The sequence below is a fragment of the Myodes glareolus genome, chromosome 10, assembly GCF_982192425.1.
Source record: "Myodes glareolus chromosome 10, mMyoGla1.1, whole genome shotgun sequence".
NCBI lineage: Eukaryota > Metazoa > Chordata > Mammalia > Rodentia > Cricetidae > Myodes > Myodes glareolus.
The window spans coordinates 2,542,518-2,548,517 of record NC_142035.1 but is presented as its reverse complement, the minus strand read 5'-3'; the positions used below and the strand labels follow the sequence as shown (position 1 = coordinate 2,548,517).

General features: G+C 48.6%; 1 non-coding gene and 1 pseudogene across 1 annotated transcript; one reads left to right on the top strand and one right to left on the bottom strand.

Moving 5' to 3' along the window:
* The first annotated feature begins 745 nt into the window (after window positions 1-745).
* Window positions 746-5,037, top strand: LOC125405095 (large ribosomal subunit protein uL2-like; annotated as a pseudogene).
* Window positions 3,128-3,202, bottom strand: Trnae-cuc (transfer RNA glutamic acid (anticodon CUC)). Its single transcript has one exon. It is a non-coding gene; the product is annotated as a tRNA-Glu (tRNA).
* Window positions 5,038-6,000: the final 963 nt, after the last annotated feature.

The window sequence follows — 6,000 nt, the reverse complement described above, 5'->3', positions numbered from 1 at the left end:
GTGCCATATGGGACAGAAAGGAGGTACGAGTGAGAGGGCCCAGGGCTCTGACTGTGGAGCCTTTGATTGTGAGATCAGGGGTAAGATGCAGAGGACAGCCTTGTAGCAGGGCCCAATCTGTGCAGCCAGATACAAAAGCCCTGACTTGACCGTACACAAGCTGAGGGACCATAAAGTGGGCACACCCAGATTGTGCACGTGCTCATTAGGTGGTGTTGATGGACAGTGAGGGATTGTGTGTACAAAATGCCAGGTCTGGGTGTCTTTGTAGATGACTACAAAGACTACTACTTTGTAGATGATCACTGAGTGGGGAAGGAGTGTGTTCCTCGTCCCAATTCACACACACACAAGGAAGGGGACTTTATTTTTCTATGGCTCACATTATGTTGGCAACAAGCAAATATAGGAGAGATTCAATAATATCAGGTTTAGGAGTTAAGCTTCAAAGCCCAGACTGATGAATGTAAGGTATGAAAAAAAAAGCCACAGAGTGAAGCTAGGAGACGACTCAGTCAGTAAAGATTCTGCCGTGTGCACATGGGGGTCTCCAACACTCTCATGAAAGCAGGCACAGTTGAGTGTCTGCCAACCCAGCATTTGGGAGAGCTGGAGAGAACCAGATTTCTGGAGTTTGTGGGCCAGCCAAACTAACCTACTTCATTAGGTCCAGGTTCAGTGAGAGACCTGGTCTCATAGATTAAGGTGGAGTCTTTCAACTGAACTTGGCGGCAGACCCTTCACCATGGGCCACATGATCTGAGGTCAGAGGCAGAACACCTAGATTCTGTACCCTGCATACAGGCACATGAAACACCTTAAGGACACCCGTTTGCCTGCTGTGGACTTTGCTGAGTAGCTTGGCTATATTAAGTGCATTCTAAAGGATATCATGCATGACCCTAGGTGTGGCCGTCCCTCCAGAAGGCAGTCTTTCACATCCTAAAGACCATCATGCATGACCCTAGGCATGGCTGTCCCTCCGGAAGGTGGTCTTTCACATCCTAAAGGGCATTCATGATCCTAGGCATGGTCGACCCTCTGGAAGGCGTCTTTCATGATCCTTGCCTACTTAAGAAGCAGACAGAGCTGTTCATCATCGCAGAGGGAATCCACACCAGGAAACATGTGTGCTGCAGCAAAAGGCCCACTCAGTGTCAGTAATGTTATGCCCATGGGCACCCTGCCTAATGTTACCTGGAGGAGAAACAAAGGAAGGGCGGCAAGCTGGCACAACCTCCAGGAACTACCCCATAGTCATCTCCCATGACCCCAAAGACCAAGAGGGCCCAAGTAAGCTACCTTCAGGACCCAAGAAGATAATTTTCTCAACTAACAGAGCTGTTGCTGACGTGGTAGCCACTGAGTGCAGAACTGGCCAACCTAACTTAAAAGTTTGGTTGTAGGGCACATGGGCAGCTGAGAGGTGTCAAAAGACAGTCAAATGGGTGGACCCTGAGTTGTTTACACCAAGACCTGATTGGACACCAGAACCAGGCAAGACGGTTTCAGCATGTGAACAGCTTGTGGACAATAGAGTAAATGTAGGGTTCCTGAGCGCGTGATAGGGTGCCCTTTAAATGATTGGCTGGCTCCCTTTTCATCTCCTATGACCCTGTGGGGTTTTGTGTTTGGTTTTGTTTTGTTTGCTTTAAAAAGATGTTTACTGTGTGAAAATGAATGAGTTCCTGCTTGACTCCACTCCCTGCTGTGTCTGACCGTCTCTGGGATGGAGGGAGGCTGGGGAACGGTCGATCAGGATACTTACCTTTCCTCAGACCCAGCTCGTCCTCATCTGGGTGAGCTAAGACCCTGCACCTGGTGCCTAATGTGGGGCTCGAAGAATAACATTTCAACCGAGGCTAAGAAGTCTCTCAGGGCAAGTGAAACCCTTAGTATGGATAATTCTATTTCACCTAAAGAAGAGCCAGCCTTGAAGGCCTTGTGGCTCATGCTTAAGTCCAGATTATCTGATAGCAATGTAGTCAAGACCTGGGTAACTGTTGTTACGCTGGCCCCTGGATCCCCAGCTCCAACCCTTTCTCCTGGACTACCTGGGCCTGGGTGGAGAAGTTAGCCGTAGAAAGGCAAAAACATTTTGGTACTGTGCCACCCCTGGGTTCCATCCCACCATCACCACAATTAGACCTTCTTTCCACCTGGAAACAATACTCTTCCCCATTCCCCACGCCAGGGGCCTTCAAAGGGAAAGGGGAGAGTGCAGGCCCAGGAGAGATAAGAGAAAACATGAAAGACAAAGAGGAAAAGAAATGGGCTAAATTCTACAAGGGGCTCTGTGGAGGTTAAGACAGAAGCAAAAGTCACTTCTCCTGATTCTTGCTCCCCTAAGGATCCTGGAGCCCTGCCTTATGCACCTGGGACTGGGGAGAGAGCATAGCCCTGTGAGGCCTTGTGGATGGACCTGCATGACCTGGACTTCTATGACCAGCCTTAGACTGCTGAACAGGGGGTGGGAGAGACAACTTATCTCGTTAAGACAGCTTATCTCGTTAAGAGGGATCACAAGAGGACTCAAATCTTGGGCTGTGAGGCTCAACCTCCAAGTTCATCTGGTTAACCTGGCCCCAGGAGCTGGTACCCATGGGAGGCTAAAGATCTCAAAGAGCTCCATAAAGCAGTAACTGAGGATGGCCCAAACTCTGCTTGGGCCCAGACCCTACTGCAGGACATTGCCTGCCATCCATGTGTCTAAGGCAGTCTTCACCAGCTCTCAGTTCATCAAATGGTGTGCCTTCTTTAAAGAGGAATGCAGGGTACGGGCAGAGCCCAACCGGCAAGCCCAGCCCATGATACTGATCACTTATGCTATGCTGGTGGGGATAGGGGAGGGATACTCTACTGGGGTGCATCAGGCAGCAATATCCATATCGTGATGAGATGAGACAGGCCAGACTTAATGCACGGTACAAACTGGATGAAGGATCCACCAAGTCCTCCATAGCTGGAATGAGGCAGAAACCTGGTGAGTCTTTGCTGGACTTCACAGACAGGGTCCATAAATTTCCGACAGAAGACCTCCAGGATCGAGTGAGGATGGGGAATGGGTGAGCAGTGCACGTACCTTTCCTCAGACTCAACTCATTCTCCTATGGGTGCGCTAAGACCTGGCAACCAACGTGGGGTTCAAACCCACGACCCTGGGATTGAGAGTCACAAGCTCTACCAACTGAGCTAGCCAGGCATCTGACTGCCTCCGGGATCGAGGGAGGCTGGGTAACAGGAGAGTGGCACACTTACCTTTTCTTGGACCCAGCTTACCCTCCTCTGGGTGGGCTAAGACCCTGCATTTGGTTGTGTGCTCCACAAGTACAATGCAAACAGGAATTGCCAGACCTGAGTTCAGGGCATGGCCTTGAATACTGTGGAGCATCCCTTTGGAGGTGGTAACCACAAGCATATCAGTAAGCCCTCCAGTATTTGAGGAGATGCTCCTTCTGGGTGCAAAGAAGGTCTCATTGCATGCACAACGCAAATATGAACACACACATGCATACACACACATGTGCGCACACATATACACACATACACACACAAAGTTTTATAAAGTTGTCAAAAGAAAACTGGAAAAAATTGTTGGTTGTTTTACTACTCTTTCCTCTTTGGGGGGACTTGCCACTCAGCTCCCAAATAAGTACTTGGAAGTTTATTCTTACTTATATGTGCCTGGTCTTAGCTTAGCCTCCCGTCTACCTTTTGCCTCTGGGTTCTTTTTTTTTCGCTTCTGCATATCTTACTTTCACTCTTGCTTCATGGCTTGTAGTGTGACTGTGTGGCTTGGTGGCTGGCCCCTAGTGTCCTCCTCCCCTCCTTTTCTGCTTCCTTCATCTTTTTTCTCTCTTTTTCTCTTTCTATTTATTCTCTCTGCCTGCCATCCCTGCCTCTCCTTTCTCCTGCCTTGTTATTGGCCATTCAGCTCTTTATTAAATCAAGCAGGTGTTTTAGACAGTCACAGTAACACAGTTTCATAGAGTTAAACAAATGCAACATAAAAAAATGTAACGCATCTTTGCATCATTAAACAAATGTTCCACAGCATAAACAATGTAACACATCTTAAAATAATAGTCTACAACAAAATGTAACCCTTAGGAGAAATATAGCATAGCAAGAAAGGAAAGACTGTAAGACTGACTAGATCCTGGGGATACTCCAGCAGGAGGGAGAAGCCTGAAGAGTCCCACTGAGGTCAGGTTGGTCACATTCAGCATGTGAAGAGCAGTAGATTTCAGTAAGAGATCTGGTTCAAAGCCAACCCCGATGCCTTGCTGCCCTGAGAGGCCTCCTTGGACCTCACTAACAGACAGAGCTATGACCACAGAACCAAGGCAAGAGGAGGAAAATGAGCCAAGACCTGAAGGTTAGGAGAGTGTGCTTACCTGGTGCATTCTGGGAAAATCACATTAATTTATGCTTTAAATTTTAGTGTTCAGAATATTAGAGTGAATTACCTAATAGCCAGAGAACCTTGGCTTGCATTGGCATTATCTGTAAGTAATGCATTGTGCACTAATGAGCACTTGATAATGATGCCCACTGTCCCCATGCACTGAAACCTCACAGAGAATTTAAATCCCAACAAATGGACCCTCATTCCCCATGGGTACGGCCACATTCGTTGCTCCTAACATGGCCTGGTTTCCCTCCCTGCTTTGACCAGGTCCTGAGTCTGTTTTCAGGGCACTGAGCATGACAACTGTCATGTGACCCAGAAGATGTAGGGCTGAATTTACATCAGCAAATTGAGGACTAGGCTTGCCCCTACTGGCTTCTGACTGTGGCTTACGGTGTTTGCCCAGGTAAGCCTGAGCCTGGCTCTCCCTCTAGCTGCCCCTTGGCCTCCCCACTAGGGAGGACTGTGCTCTGGTGTCACTCACATGTTTCTCCTAGTATTGCGATGAGGTTCCTCCACCTCCCAGCTCAGGGCTGAAGGCAGTTGAGGTGGATGTGTCCACAAGCTCTCTACTGCCACACCCTGAAGCTGTGACGGGTGCCCCTCAGGTCCAGAATGAGAAATGATGCTACCTTTCACTCTCAGTCTGCAGACTGTAGACACCTTTGGCCCCACACAAGGCGTGAGGGCTGAGCTATCACTGTGGAAGTTCAGCAACAGCTGCATCTCTCCTCCACTTCCCTTCCACTGTCAAGCTTGGAGAGCTCCTGTCTGGTCTGGGAAAAGGAGGGAAATAAGGCTGGAACAATTCACCAATTGTTTCAATGGAACCAATAAAGCTGGTTAATTTGCCAATGGCTATCCATCGACCCAGAGCTTCAGCTTAAGAGCAGCGTCATGAAGTCCCAAAGTCTATTCTGAACCTCAGCAGTCAGGTATAGGTCTCTTTTTCTCTCCATTTCTCTCCTAAGAGGCCTGTTCTGAGACTCCTGGGTGAGAGTTGGAAAAAGCAGGCAAACATAAGGCCCAGCAAGGCATCCTAGTGAGCTCTGTATTTACTCTTAGTCCTGGCAAGGTTGCCATGATAGACCGCTGCAGAACGGCAATGTGGAACAGTGGAGGTGGGCTTGGCTCACAGCCTGGGTGCCTGGAACTCCAAGATCCAAGAGCCACATCTGAGGAAGGCTTTTTTTCTTACATCAGAGCATGATAGAACCATAGGAGCGTGAGAAAAAAACCAGAGGGAGCTGAGCGCAAGTGTTAACACACACAATGAACCTACTCCCAGGGAAGAGACAGTAATCCATGCAAAGGGGGGAACGCCTAACTGTGTCACAAGGTCTGACTACAACACTGTGGCACTGGAGATTAGGTGTCTTTGTTAGGGTCACTATTGCTATAGGGAAATACCATGACCCAAAGTAAGTTGGAGAGGAGAAAGTATATTTGGCTTACACTTCCACATTGTAGTTCATCACTGCTGAAAGTCAGGACAGGAACTCAAACAGCACCAGATCCTGGAGGCAGGAGCTGATGCACAGACCATGAAGAGTGACGCTGCTTACATTGTTCCCCCTGGCTTGTTCATC